Source organism: Phacochoerus africanus, chromosome 16, assembly GCF_016906955.1.
Source record: "Phacochoerus africanus isolate WHEZ1 chromosome 16, ROS_Pafr_v1, whole genome shotgun sequence".
Classification (NCBI taxonomy): Eukaryota; Metazoa; Chordata; class Mammalia; order Artiodactyla; family Suidae; genus Phacochoerus; species Phacochoerus africanus.
Window position 1 is genome coordinate 5,784,643 of NC_062559.1, and position 13,515 is coordinate 5,798,157.

Here is a 13,515-nt window from a genome sequence, read left to right on the forward strand (position 1 = left end):
CCCCCGGCATGGCACCCCGCGTCCTTCGGTCTCCTAGGCAGTGCTCCCCACCTAGGCTAAGCCTGGGGAGGAAGAGTCACTGCCAGCAGCTGAGGAGCTCAGCCAGGGCCGCTGTGAGGCGGAGCAGCCTCAGGACCACGTGGTGCCGGAATCTGGGAAGGTCTGCCCACAGGAACCAGTGGAGGGAATTAACACAAGCGAGCTCATCAAAAATAGAATTGGTATAAGCTGTAATTGAGTTTTACAAATCTCATCAAACTTTATTGCATAAAATCTGATTGCATTTACTTTAAAAACTTGTTCTATGAAATTTAAATGTTCATCCAGTTTAATAAAAGTTATGTTTTTATCAAAATAATGGTTGGCATGTGGCTTTCTGAAGCCACCCAAGTGCGCACAAGGAAACACAAAAGCACAGTTGTTAAAAGTGTGGGTGCTGGAGTCAGACCCCCGGCATTCCAGGCTCGGCTTGATGCACATGCAGTCTGGAGCACGTCCAAAGCCCTAAACCTATTTTCTTTTTGTTCAAACCCAGCTTCACAGAATTTGCGTGAGGACTGAGATAATGCATATCAAGCAGCTGGAACCAAGTAAAAGCTCCACGCACTGCAATTATCGTAGAGCATGACAGAGGCATGCAATGGAATACTGCATAGACAGTCTAAATGATGCTGTAGATGGATGCATGTTTGCCAAAGAGAGATGGCATAAAGTGGGGCGGACAGTAGGATTTCATTTCTGTAGGCTAGAAATACATAGCTGTGTGATTATAAAAAAAGGCTAGAAATACATTATACCAAAAAGTTAATAGTGGTTACCTCTGGATAATGGAATTTCAAGAGGTTTTCTTTTAATTCTTATTATTTCTTCCACCATGTGAGTATATACAAGAAATCTGCTGAGCAGAAGAGGGTACCTGACCTCAGACTTCCAACCTCCAGAACTATAAGAAATACATTTCCCCTGCTCACGAGCTGCCCAGCCTATGGCACTTTGTCATAGCAGCCCAAACGGACTACGACAGGCTTACCTACGAAAAAGCCTGAATCTGAGGTAAGCCTTTAGTTGTACGGCTCTAGTCAGTACTAGGGAGTAGTTTTGACTGCCTCTGCTAACTGTCCTATTTGCAACCATTACTTAAACGGGGAAGGGGGCTCATGAGCGGCGGGGCGGGGGGAACCTCCACAACTAAAAATTACAAAATATTGACAATAATCATAATCAATAATTCTTGTTTGGTGGAAATCTACTTACATAATCCAAAATTTGAAAATGAATTACCATAATTTCTAAGACATACCCTCCAATGTTACAGATTTTTTTTTTCTTTTTTTCTTTTTATTTATTTATTTTGCTTTTTAGGGCCGCACCCATGGCATGTGGAAGTTCCCAGGCTGGGGTTGAATTGGAGCTACAGCTGCCGGCCTACGCCACGGCCACAACAACACAGGATCTGTGACCACAGCTCACAGCAATGCCGGATCCTTAACCCACTGAGCAAGACCAGGGATTGAACCCACAACCTCATGGTTCCTAGTCAGATTCATTTCTGCTGCGCCACAACAGGAACTCCCAATGTTACAGAATTGAAGTATCCAACCCCCTAATACTTTTCTTGATGCATTACTGGCTGGCCCATCCACCTCTCCCTTGGGATGCATTCTGCCTAAATACTGACAACAGCTAGCTCTGTACCAAGCTCGCTCAATGCCACCAGAGCCACGCCTGAGAAATGGCCAGTGAAATAAGCAAAGCCCTTACTTTGCGACCTGGCTCCTAAGAAAAAGCTGCAGGCTGATCACCTCAGTGACAGGCTGCACGGAAAGGTGAGGCTGAGACCTCCCCCCCCCTGCGCAGCCGCTGCTCCCCCACTCAGGTTCCGCAGCCCCCCACACGTTAGACCCTGTGTCTGCCTGTTGCACCCTCGCTGCTGGCTCCTGCTTCCCTGCTTTCTTTCAGCTTCCACCCTTCTTCCGACCGCTGACTGATGGATCTTACACTCAAGCTCCAAGCGGCATGGACCACTGAGCCAGTCACACAACTCAGGTCACCCTTCTGAGCTGGGCTTTGAGCAGGCCACCCTCGGGTCAGGTGCCGATCCTGGACCAGTCAGGCCTGGGCCAGAGCTGCAGTCACATCACACAGACCAGGCCGGCCTGAGCAGGAAGAAACCCCCAGCAGGGCCCTATGGGCGTGAAAAGCCTTCCAACATCTCCCCAGAGAGCAGCTGTATACCAACCAGCGAGCGCCCTGCCTGTTCTGCTCAGTAGAGTGGGAAATAAAACTCTCCATGCAGACTCAGTGCACCAACGTCATGACTTTTATCTAACATTAGCTCAAATTACTAGTGAGTTTCTACAGTTCAGCCAACACCGAGACAAAGCCATACTCCCAATGAGGATGGGACATTTCAGTTCAGAATTTAGGTACTATTAAGTTCTGCCAAGCAATCCATTGTTCACCCAGGACACAAAACATATTCCCCAAATTCTCCTGTTTATTTTCACTGTTTAGTATATAACTAAGGGAGAAATTTTCTTGAACTACTTCCAGCTGGCTAATTTTATGCTTTATTAATCTTAAAAACTGCAATTCTCTTGGAAAGAAGTTCATAGCCAAATTGTCTTACACATGATAAATTCAAGCTGGCCTCTTCTGGAAATAGTTTATCTGGGCGCATCACCTTTTTTTTTTTTTTTAATGCCCAGCCCATCCTGTAGGCTTCCTCTTTGACCATGCTCTTGTTGACGTCCACCTAACGAAGGAGACTTATGAACCAAGCCTGGCTCTGCCGAGTCCAGGGAAGACCTCTGCACAGCACACGGAGATGAGGCCTTTCTTTCCTTCTCCAGCCAAGAGCTGCCTCTAAAGCTTTTCACTGGTTTGTCTGGCTGCTCCTCTCTCCTCTTAACTACTGTAGCTGGTTTTCTTTTCTTCTGGGCTACCTCCTTCAAGGTTGAATGGTGAGAGCCCTCCCAAGCTTCAGAGGTTCTGCGATGGGAACCCTTTTGAGTTCAGGGACGCATTCGATACTCCTTTCATGTGTCTGTTTTGGTTGACTCGCTTGAATTTCAAAAGACTTAGGTAGCTAGTCTTTCTTCCGTCAAAATCAAAGGAAAGTTGGCCTTTCCTTGGAAATGAAAGTTTTAACAAAAACCACATTAAAGAACAAGTAACAAGAAATGAACTGCTATCATGAAAGAATTCAGGGAAAAGTAAATATCATAGAAGAATCTGGAAACCAGGTTAGGAGGAAACTTCATCTTCAGAGCCTTATCATATACTGAGGACAGAATCAAGCATCTAATCCAATCCCAAAAAAGGAAAGAAGGGAAGCAAGGTGAAGGGACAAGCTGGCAGGCTAAGTCTCCTCAAGCGCTAGCTCACCCAGCCCTCTGGTGGGCCTGGGAGGCACATGGCCCTGGCAGAGCCTGCCCAGGGCTGTGCAAATTTTAGGAAGAAGAATAGGAATTTGAACCCCCTCACATTTGAAACTGAATTCTTTGCCTTGTTGATGGGCCATTTCTGGAATTAAATTGACATACCAGTCAATGTCTCTTTTTTTCATAATGATTTAAGAGATAAACATCTCTTGCTAAGGTATGAGAGTCTGAACCAACTGTATCTTGTTCTCAAGCAAATAAAAACCACACTTAATAGTGATATTTACACTGCTTACACCCCAAGATCAAGGCCAAGGATGTCTGTTCTCACCACTTCTATTCAGCATCCTAGTGCAATAAGGCAAGAAAATTATGTCAAGCAGCCAAAATAAAAAGAAATAAGTAAAAACTTCATGATTATTTCTGTAGAAAAGCCAATAGACTCTACAGTAAATCTGTAGATTTACTGTAAAAATCTACAGTAAAAAACTAGTGGGCTAAGCAGTGTTTTAGGATAAGAAATCCATAGTCAAAAATCAATTGTATTTCTCTATATGAGCAGCAGGCTCTTAAAAATAGAAAATTTAAATCCCATTTTTAATAGCATCAAAATATGAAATACAGAGTAAATCTGCTAAAAGACATGTATAGTCTATACACTGAAAATACTAAATACTGCTGAGACATTAATGAAGCCCTCAATAAAAGGAGTGATAAACCTTGCTCATAGGTCAGAGGACTCAATATTGCTAAAACGTAATTCCTCCCAAAATTGACGATTCAAAACAATGCCAATCAAAATCGCAGCAGGTCTTTTTGAGAAACTTACAAGCTGTCTCTAAACTGCATATGCAAAAGCAAAGGTGAAGAACACAAAGACTAACAAGGTTAGAGGTCAAGACAGTGAAGCCACAATAGTCAAGGCAATAAAGCGCTGATGTAATACAAATACCTCAGCACAAGAGAAAAGCGTCCAGAAATAGGCCCACATTTACACAGATAATTAAAGTTTTTCTTTTGCTTTTTGCCTTTTAGGGCCACACCCAAGGCATATGGAGGTTCCCAGGCTAGGGGTCGAACTGGAGCTACAGCTGCCAGGCTACACCACAGCCACAGCAACGCCAGATCCAAGCCGCATCTGCAACCTGCACCACAGCTCATGGCAATGCCGGATCCTTAACCCACTGAGTGAGGCCAAGGATCGAACCTGCAACCTCATGGTTCCTTGTCAGATTTGTTTCTGCTGCACCACAACAGGAACCCCAGGTGACTGAATTTTGACAAAGATGCAAAAGCAATTCACTGGAGAAAGGAGAGTCTTTTCAATGTATGGTGCTAGAACAACTAGATATTCATGTGTAAAAAAAATTAAAAAAACTTTGATCCATATCTTTCACCACATACAAATATTAACTCTGGGGGGTGGGGGGATGTGCCTGGGCTGTGGGATGGAAATCCTGTGAAGTCACATTGTTATGATCATTATACAACTACAGATGTGACAAATTCATTTGAGCAATAAAAAAAAATGAAAAAAAAAATAAATAAATAAAAGGGGACTGGCAACACCTCCTCTACTACCTCGCAGGTGTGATGAGAGTCGATGTTTAACAAATAAATGCCAATGAGCCTTTAAACTCTAAAAAAAAAATTAAAAATTAAAAAATTTTAAAAAAAATTTTTTTAAATACAAATATTAACTCAAAGCAAAACCCAACAGGCTTCAAAAGAAGATACTGAATCCAGAATTTTTACAACAGATTATCTGTAATGCCCACTATAAAATATAACTAGATGTGAAAAGAAACCCCCAAAAAAATGATGTATAGTCAAGAGAAAAGTCACTCAATAAAAGCAGGCCCAGATATTACACCTAGCATACAAAGATTTAAAAATAACTGAAATGGAGTTCCTGTTGTGGCTCAGTGGTTAACTAACCCAACTAGCATCTATGAAGATGCAGGTTCGATCCCTGACCTCACTCAGTGGATTAAGGATCTGGCATTGCTGTGAGCTGTGGTGTAGGTTGAAGACACAGCTCAGATCCCATGTTGCTGTAGCTGTGGCAGAGGCCAGTGGCTACAGCTCCAATTCAACCCCTAGCCTGGGAACCTCCATATGCCTCCAGTGTGGCCCTAAAAGACAAAACAAAACAAAAAACAAACCCTGTGAAATGTATATTAAAGAACCTACAGAAAACAGGGGTATGTTGGGTACAGATGGGAAAATTTCAGGAGAGAGATGGAAACTACAAAAAAAAAAGGAAATCCTAAAACTTTAAAAATATGTTATCCAATTTTTTTTAATTACTAGACTATAAGTTATAAAAACAGAGAAAAGAATAAGAAGCTTAGTGACTGGCAGAAAGCTACCAAACTACTATTTGTGAAATTGGAGTCCCAGAATAAGAGAAGAGGGAATACAGAGCAGAAAAAATACTTGAAAAAATGTTGCCTGGGAAGTTTTCCAAATTGGATCAAAAACAATAACTCACAAATCTAAGAAGCTCAGTAAACCTTAAACAGCGTAAAAGCAAAGAAAACTACACAGAAACACATCACAGTCAAACTCTAAACACCAAAAATAAAGGCAGACAGGTGGTAGGAACGTATGACAAAGGAATTAAGACAAACAGCTGGCTTCTCAACAGAAAAAAATGGAGGCCAGAAGAAAACGGAACATCTTTAAAAATTTTACTGAAAAATTTACAATGTTGTGTTAATTTCTTCTGCATGAAAGTGATTCAATTACACATAAATATACTCTTTGTAAGACTCTTTTCCATTCTAGGTTATTACAAAATATTGACTATAGTCCCCTATGCCACACAGCAGGTCCTTGTTGGCTATTCTTTTAGAATTTTTTATTTTGAGTGAGAATTACAACAATTTTTAATTTTTAATTTGCTTTTTAGGGCCGCATTCTCGGCATATGGAGGTTCCCAGGCTAAGGGTGCAATCAGAGTTACAGCTGCCAGCCTACACCACAGCCACAGCAATTCAGGATCCCAGCCGCGTCGGTGACCTACTCTACACCTCATGGCAATGCCAGATCCTTACTTAGCCCACTGAGCGAGGCCAGGGATCGGCAATCTCACGGTTCCTAGTCGGATTCATTTCCCCTGCGCCTCGACAGGAACTCCAGCTATCTGTTCTCTATATAGAAATGTATATGTTTTAACCCTAAACTCCTAATTTATCCCTCCCCCACTTCCCCTCTGGTAACCCTAAGTTTGTTTTCAAAGTCTGTAAGTCTGTTCCCATTTTGTAAATAGGGCCATTTTTATCATTGTTTTAGATTCCATATTCGAGTGGTATGTATTTGTGTTTCTCTGTCTAGCTTACTTCACTTAGTATTCTAATCTCTAGGTCCATCTATGTGGCTGCGAATGGCATTAGGACGTTAGGGGGAGACTGAGAAAATCTGAATAACATATGAGCTTTAGCTAATAATAATGAATCAACAGTGGTTAAGTAAGTCTAACAAACAGCACCACACTAACGTGAGATGCTAATAAAGGGGGAGCGGGAACTGGGTCCAAGGCATGTGGGAATCCTCTACCCTCACTGCCCAATTTTTCTATACACCTAAAACTGTTCTAAAAAAATAAAATTAAAAAAAAAAAAGACTTAGGAGATATAGCAACCAGCAGACTCTATTTAGATTCCTTTTTCTTTTTCTTTGGGGAGGGGGGCGTGCCCATGGCATGCAGAAATTCCTGGACCAAGGATTGAATCTATGCCACAGCAGTGACCCCAGCAACAGCAGTGACATCACCGGATCCTTAACTGCTAGGCCACCAGGGAATTCCCAACTCTATTTCAATTCTGACTTCAATAAACTGTGCAAGAAAATTATGAAGCATTAAGAGACATTTGAATAGTCTGAATACATGTGGTATTAAGGATGCCTTAGTTTTCTTTTCAGTATAAAAATGGCAAGTTGTATTCTTTAAAAAGAGTCATCTTTCAAAGAAAATGCTGAATAACTTATGAAATGGTATAGTGTCTAGGATTTACTTCAAAATAATCTACGTGTGGAGTTCCCGTTGTGGCGCAGCAGAAACGAATCCATCGAGGAACCATGAGGTTTCGGGTTTGATCCCCAGCCTCGCTCAGTGGGTTAAGGATCCAGCGTTGCCATGAGCTATAGTGTAGGTCACAGTCGAGGCTTGGATCCAGCATTGCTGTGGCGAAGGCTGGTAGCTGTAGCTCCAATTGGATCCCTAGCCTGAGAACCTCCATATGCCGCAGGTGTGGCCCTAAAAGGCAAAATAAAAATAGACAAATACAATCCACGTGTGGGTGAGGAAATGGGTAGCAGGAAACACAATTGTCTGTGACCTAGTAAATACTAAATGAAATAGGTGATAGGCCTGGGGTTCATTGTACTAATCTCTCTACTTTTACGTAAGATTGAAATTTTCCAAAGGAAAAAACAGTTGCAGAAAAATTTATAAAATCTGCCTTGGTGTTTTGGATGCTTACTTTTTAAACACCTCACTATTTGTTAAGTGATATTTCACTATATTACTGGCTAATATCAAAATGTAATTACACTTAGTCATCATTAACGATAGTGGATCTGAATCCATTTTTTTTCCCCCCGTTTTTGGCCGCCCCACAGCACCAGGCCAGGGATCAGAAACAAGCCACAGTTGCAGGCCCATGTCGCAGCTGTGGAAACACTGGATCCCAGCCCACTGGGCCAGGTTGGGGATGGAACCCTGTGCTCTATACCACTGCACCACAGCAGGAACTCCTGAATCCATATTTTATTTATTAATTTTTTTGTCTTTTCTAGGGCCGCACTTGCGGCATATGGACGTTCCCAGGCTAGGGGTCGAAGCAGAGCTGTCGCCACCGGCCTGCGCCACAGCCACACCAGATCCGAGCCCCATCTGCGACCTTCACCACAGCTCATGGCAACGCCAGATCCTTAACCTAATGAGCGAGGCCAGGGATCACACTCGCAACCTCATGGTTCCTAGTCGGATTGTCAGTGGAGCCGTGACAGGAGCTCCCGAATCCGTATTTTAAATGCTCATCAGTTTTACTTGTCGTAAAAAATGTGGGTCATTTTCTTGTAAAGACATGATTAAGTCATCCTGTTTACCTTTAATGCAGCTGCCAAAGAGCGCAGACAAGAAGAGGTGGCAGTTCTATTTTTCTAAGTGTGTGCTAATACTGCATTTTTATTCTCATCATGAATTCACAGTTTCTTTGACGGAAATCTAAGACTCATGACCCTTTGTAAGAGTCAGTGTAGCAGAACTTAGGTCATACATGCTGTAATCCCTCAGAACCAGACATGCAAAGAGCCATACATTCCAACATTCTGAACACTAAGCAGCGAGGACATCACTGCCCGCCCCTCCCTGGTGTGGAAGCCCCAGGACACCTCTCGTTCCAGTCAGGACGTGCCCCGGGCCATGAAGGGGTCACAGTCAATCCATATAGTACATATTAGCAGGGCTCAATTGTTTTTAAAATAAAAATGTTAAAGGATCACAAGTTCTTTTCTTTAAAGAAACTCCCTGGATCCCAACATGCTGGATAAAACCCAGTACTGAGAACTCTTCATGTAGGAGGAGGAACCAATGCTGAGTATGTCCCTCAAATGGTAATTATAATTTTCAGTGGCTTAATGACACTGTGACTAAATGCCACATCGGAGGCACATGTGAAGAGCATATGTAATCCAACTGACTGGCACAGTCATCGCCTGTTTTAATGCAGGGACGTGGCCTCCTGGCTTTCCACCAGCACCCCACCCCGCGCCAGGTGCTGCTGCACAGGCTCTTAGGCACAGGAGTTCTGCTCTAGCCACCATGCGTGATGACTCTGCCAGAGACCCCCCAGGACCCCCTCCGCTCTGCTGCTGAGCCCCCAACCAGGTACACTCTAGCTTGGGCTGCTAGGAAAGCAGCCAAATTCATCCACAGCCTAGCAGAAACTAGATTCAAACTTTATTTGTTTAATTTTTATTTTTTGTCTTTTTAGGGCCACACCCATGGCATATGGCGTTTCCCAGGCTAGAGGTCTAATTGGAGCTGTAACTGCCAGCCTACAACCACAGTCACAGCAATGCTGGATCCTTAACCCACTGAGCAAGGCCAGGGACCAAATCTGCATCCTCATGAATGCTAGTCAGATTCATTGCTGCTGAGCCATGATGGGAACTCCTAGATTCAAACTTTAAATGACACTTTACTGACAATTTGAGGACAGCTGATGGTTCCTTTTCTAAGGCTGCTATTAACACACACTGAGTAACAAACAAACAAAAAAAAATGTAAATTTCTCACAGTTCTGGTGGCCACAAGTCCAAAATCCTCCCTCCAAAGGGAAGCAGGGCACACTCCCTCTGAAGTTTCCAGGGCAGGGTCCTCCTCTGCCCTCCCAGCTTCTGGTGGCCCTAGTGTTCCTGGGCTTGTGGAAGCAGCACTCCAATCTCCACCTCTGTCCTTATATGATCGTGTGTGTGTGTGTGTCTTCTAAGGAAACCTGTCATATCCATCAGGGCCCAGCCTACTCTCCCGTAAGGCCTCGTCTTAACAGGTTCTAGCAGCAACAGCTGTATTTCCCAGTAAGACGATATTCTGAGAGGGTCAGGACTTGATCCTCTTGTGGAGGACACATCTGAGACAGGCTGGGACCCTTTACTGCAGTGCTTGCACCCAGACCACGGTCTCCTTGGACAAGACAAACTCTTAAGGGGCCGCAATTACCTCCACAGGGAACAAGTGGGACAAATCATCAACACCCAGACACAAAAAGGCCAACCCCAACCGCTACGTGTCAGGACGCTGCGCATAATCCCTGCACGCAGCGTCTCCAAGGAGGTGGCCGGGACAATCGAGTCCCTCCAGGCCAACCCAGCGACCCTCCCACCTTCACCCACAAAAGGAACCAATTCACTCCCTCTTGGAGAGCCAGCAAGGGCATCTGTGACTTCCTCTCCCTCCACGAGTCCCAGTAAAGCCTTGCCTGCATTTCTCATCCGGCCTCTTATCAGTTCTACTGATTAAAGAGTCCAAGGACCCAGGTCGTTAACAATTCAAGCCCTGACACTGAAAATATCTACCGCGCCTGCAGAGGCCTAGACCTGTCCCCACAGCTCCTTGCCAAGCCAACTTCTTCCCTCAGGCGCGGCCCACTCCGTGGACTCAGGGCCGGCTCTCTCCACTTCCCACTTCCAGGAGCGATCTCCACGAAACATCGCCACGCCTCAGGCTTTGGGCCAGACTGCGCCCTGGCCTCAGGAGAGGACCTTCTTTCATGCCAGAGTGAAAGACAGGCCTTCCCCAGAGTGGCCTCATGGCAGGATGCTGAGCAGAGCCCACCAAGGCCCTGCGGAGCACACCCTGCTCTCATTCACAAGACCTTGGTAGTCAATGACCTCGGGCGGCTTCCCCAAAGTTGCATTGTTTGATTTTTTGACAATACCCATTGGGAGGCACAAGAGATCAGTCTGATGTGGCTTATGTCAAGATTAAGATGAGCCTAGTTTATTTTGGGGTTTGTGGGGGTTTTTTTTGTTTTTTTTTTTTTTGGTTTGTCTTTTTAAGGCTGCACCCACGGCATATGGAGGTTTCCAGGCTAGGGGTTGAACCGGAGCTGCAGTCGCCGGCCTACACCACAGCCCCAGCAACGTGGGATCTGAGCCACATTTGCGACCTACACCACAGCTCAGGCAACGCCGGATCCTTAACCCACTGAGAGAGGCCAGGGATCGAACCTGTGTCCTCATGGATGCTAGTCAGATTTGTTTCTGCTGAGCCATGATGGGAACTCCGAGTCTAGTTCTTTTCTAGTTTTCCTTTATCAAGTATTTAAAATGAACAACAAAACAACAAAATGCCTTCATGCCTCCTTTCATTCAGGGGCACCCTTTTACGTGTAACAAAGGTAAAATAATTTCACAAATGTCTTTTCAGCAAAAAACAAGCACGGTAGTGGTTTTCACTCTTTGTCTAACTAAACAGACTTTTTAGAAGTTTTGTATATTACCTCTAGGAATTCATTCCAACTAGAAATCAGATGTCACTGGACTTAGAAACGGCCTTACACAATACAATTCCCAAGAGCCAACAATTCAGGCTTCAAACAACCGCCAATAATGGCCATGACCAGCCGGCAGGAGGTCGGGGCCAGCAGAGGCTTACCTGGCCAGTCTACGGGTTTAGCATGAGCTCCTTACTCACGAGATGGTAATTCGCTGAACCCATCAGGTCTTCTCTCTGGAATTCAAATAGAAGAGATAGAATTCTGAGTTCCCAGGGCAAGGGAAGGCACACAGGGCGGTCGTGAAGAGGCAGAACCTGCACAGGAGAAACTGATCAGTGGCACCAGTTCCTGCTGCTTTAAAGGATAACACGTGTTCTCAATCCGTAGAATGACAATTGATCCTTGAACAATGCAGGGGTTGGGACACCGATCCTCTACTTTATTGCCCTGTGGATCTGTGATTCCTCAGTTTCCATGACCTGGCATTCATGTATTCAACCAACTGTGGATCGTGTAGTACTAAAGAATTTACTATCGAAAAAAAAATCCGGGTATAAATGGACCGGGCAATTCAAACTAGTGCTATTCAAACGTCAGCTGTACATTTTTTTTAGTCATGCTCACGGCATGTGGACGTTCCAGGGCCAGGAGTAGAACCATGCCACAGCCGTGGCAATGCCAGGTCCTCAACCCTCTGAGCCACCGGGGAACTCCTGGGGTCCAGCGTACTTTGAATTCAGAAGCAAGTCTACATCCTATATGGTCTGGCTGCAGTTAGTTATTTCTATGTGAATTCATACATCAATCCAAAGTATTTTAGGTAATCTGAGTCGTTTCTTAAACAAGAAATTCTGAAATAAAAGAATCTTCAAAACTCCTGGGTCTGGCCTTAAAGGGCTTTAACACAACTGGGACATTTCTTGAATGAATGTGTCCATTTCAACTGCCCTTCTCGGTCTGGACTCCTAAACCCCTAGGCTAGGGCAGTGCTTTCAAGCTTTTTGAGGTAACCCACAAAAAATACATTTTATAGTGGAACTCAGTACACAACACATATAAAGCATGTCTATAAATATATACACACAGCAAAAGTGCCAAGAAACAATACTCACCCTTATTATGCAACATACATTTTTTTAAATAGAATAGAAAATAGTAACACCCATTAAGCTAATTTCACAACCCACCAGGGAATCTAGGACCATCAGTTCAAAATACTGCAGGAGGGGTATTCAAATCCACAGGATAAAATTCCATTTTAAGACTTGAGTCTTTTTTAAATATTTCAACTAATTATAGAGTGGAATGCAAAAACCCATTAGAATAAAATACAACTTCAGAGAGATGTCTCACTCCCCGCGGGGGGCCTGGGGCTTCAATGTGCAGACGAGAACGTGCGCTCCTCCTCCCCCATGAGTGCCGCAAGTGGATGATGGAAGGATTCTGCCTTAACGTCGGTTAGTGTCCTAACTCAACAAGGCAACAAGGTGGATTTATGGGGCTGTCACCTCTAAATCTTCCTACCAAGGAATCTGGTCCTGCTGCTCGGAGCTCCGCAGGCGGGGGGAGGGCCCCGATTCCGTGCTTGCTGGGAAAGGCCGTGACCAGAGAGCGGTGATCCTACTCAGCCACGCAGCTCAACACTGTCAACAGCCCGAGGACAGCAAGGGACACTGGTACGAGTGGAGGGTCTCTGCTCCTTCCACAACCACCAAGGGCAAGAACACCTACCATGACACTGGTCTCCGCGTCTGGAAAGCGCCCACGGCATCCTCGTTTCTCAGGTCTGGCTCACCTTCTTTCTGCATGACCCACGCCTCCCAGGCTGCCGTCCCTTCCTGCACCCCAACATTGGTGCCACGCCAAGGGCCCTTCGCCAACACGACTGAAGAAAGGGGTTGCCAGTAAACCATTTGTGGAAAATACACCAGTGTCCCTTTACCAGAGAGACCAGCCTGTGAACTCAGCCGTCTTAAATCCCCTCTGGAAGGACGTTTCTAGAGAGTTCCCAGCTAAGGGCAGGTGTTTGAGCTTGACTACTGAATTAGCCAAGAAGGTGTGGAGAGTTAAAGATGTGTTGACTTGCGCTATTTTTCCCCGTCAGGTGTGTCGGATCTGCTTAT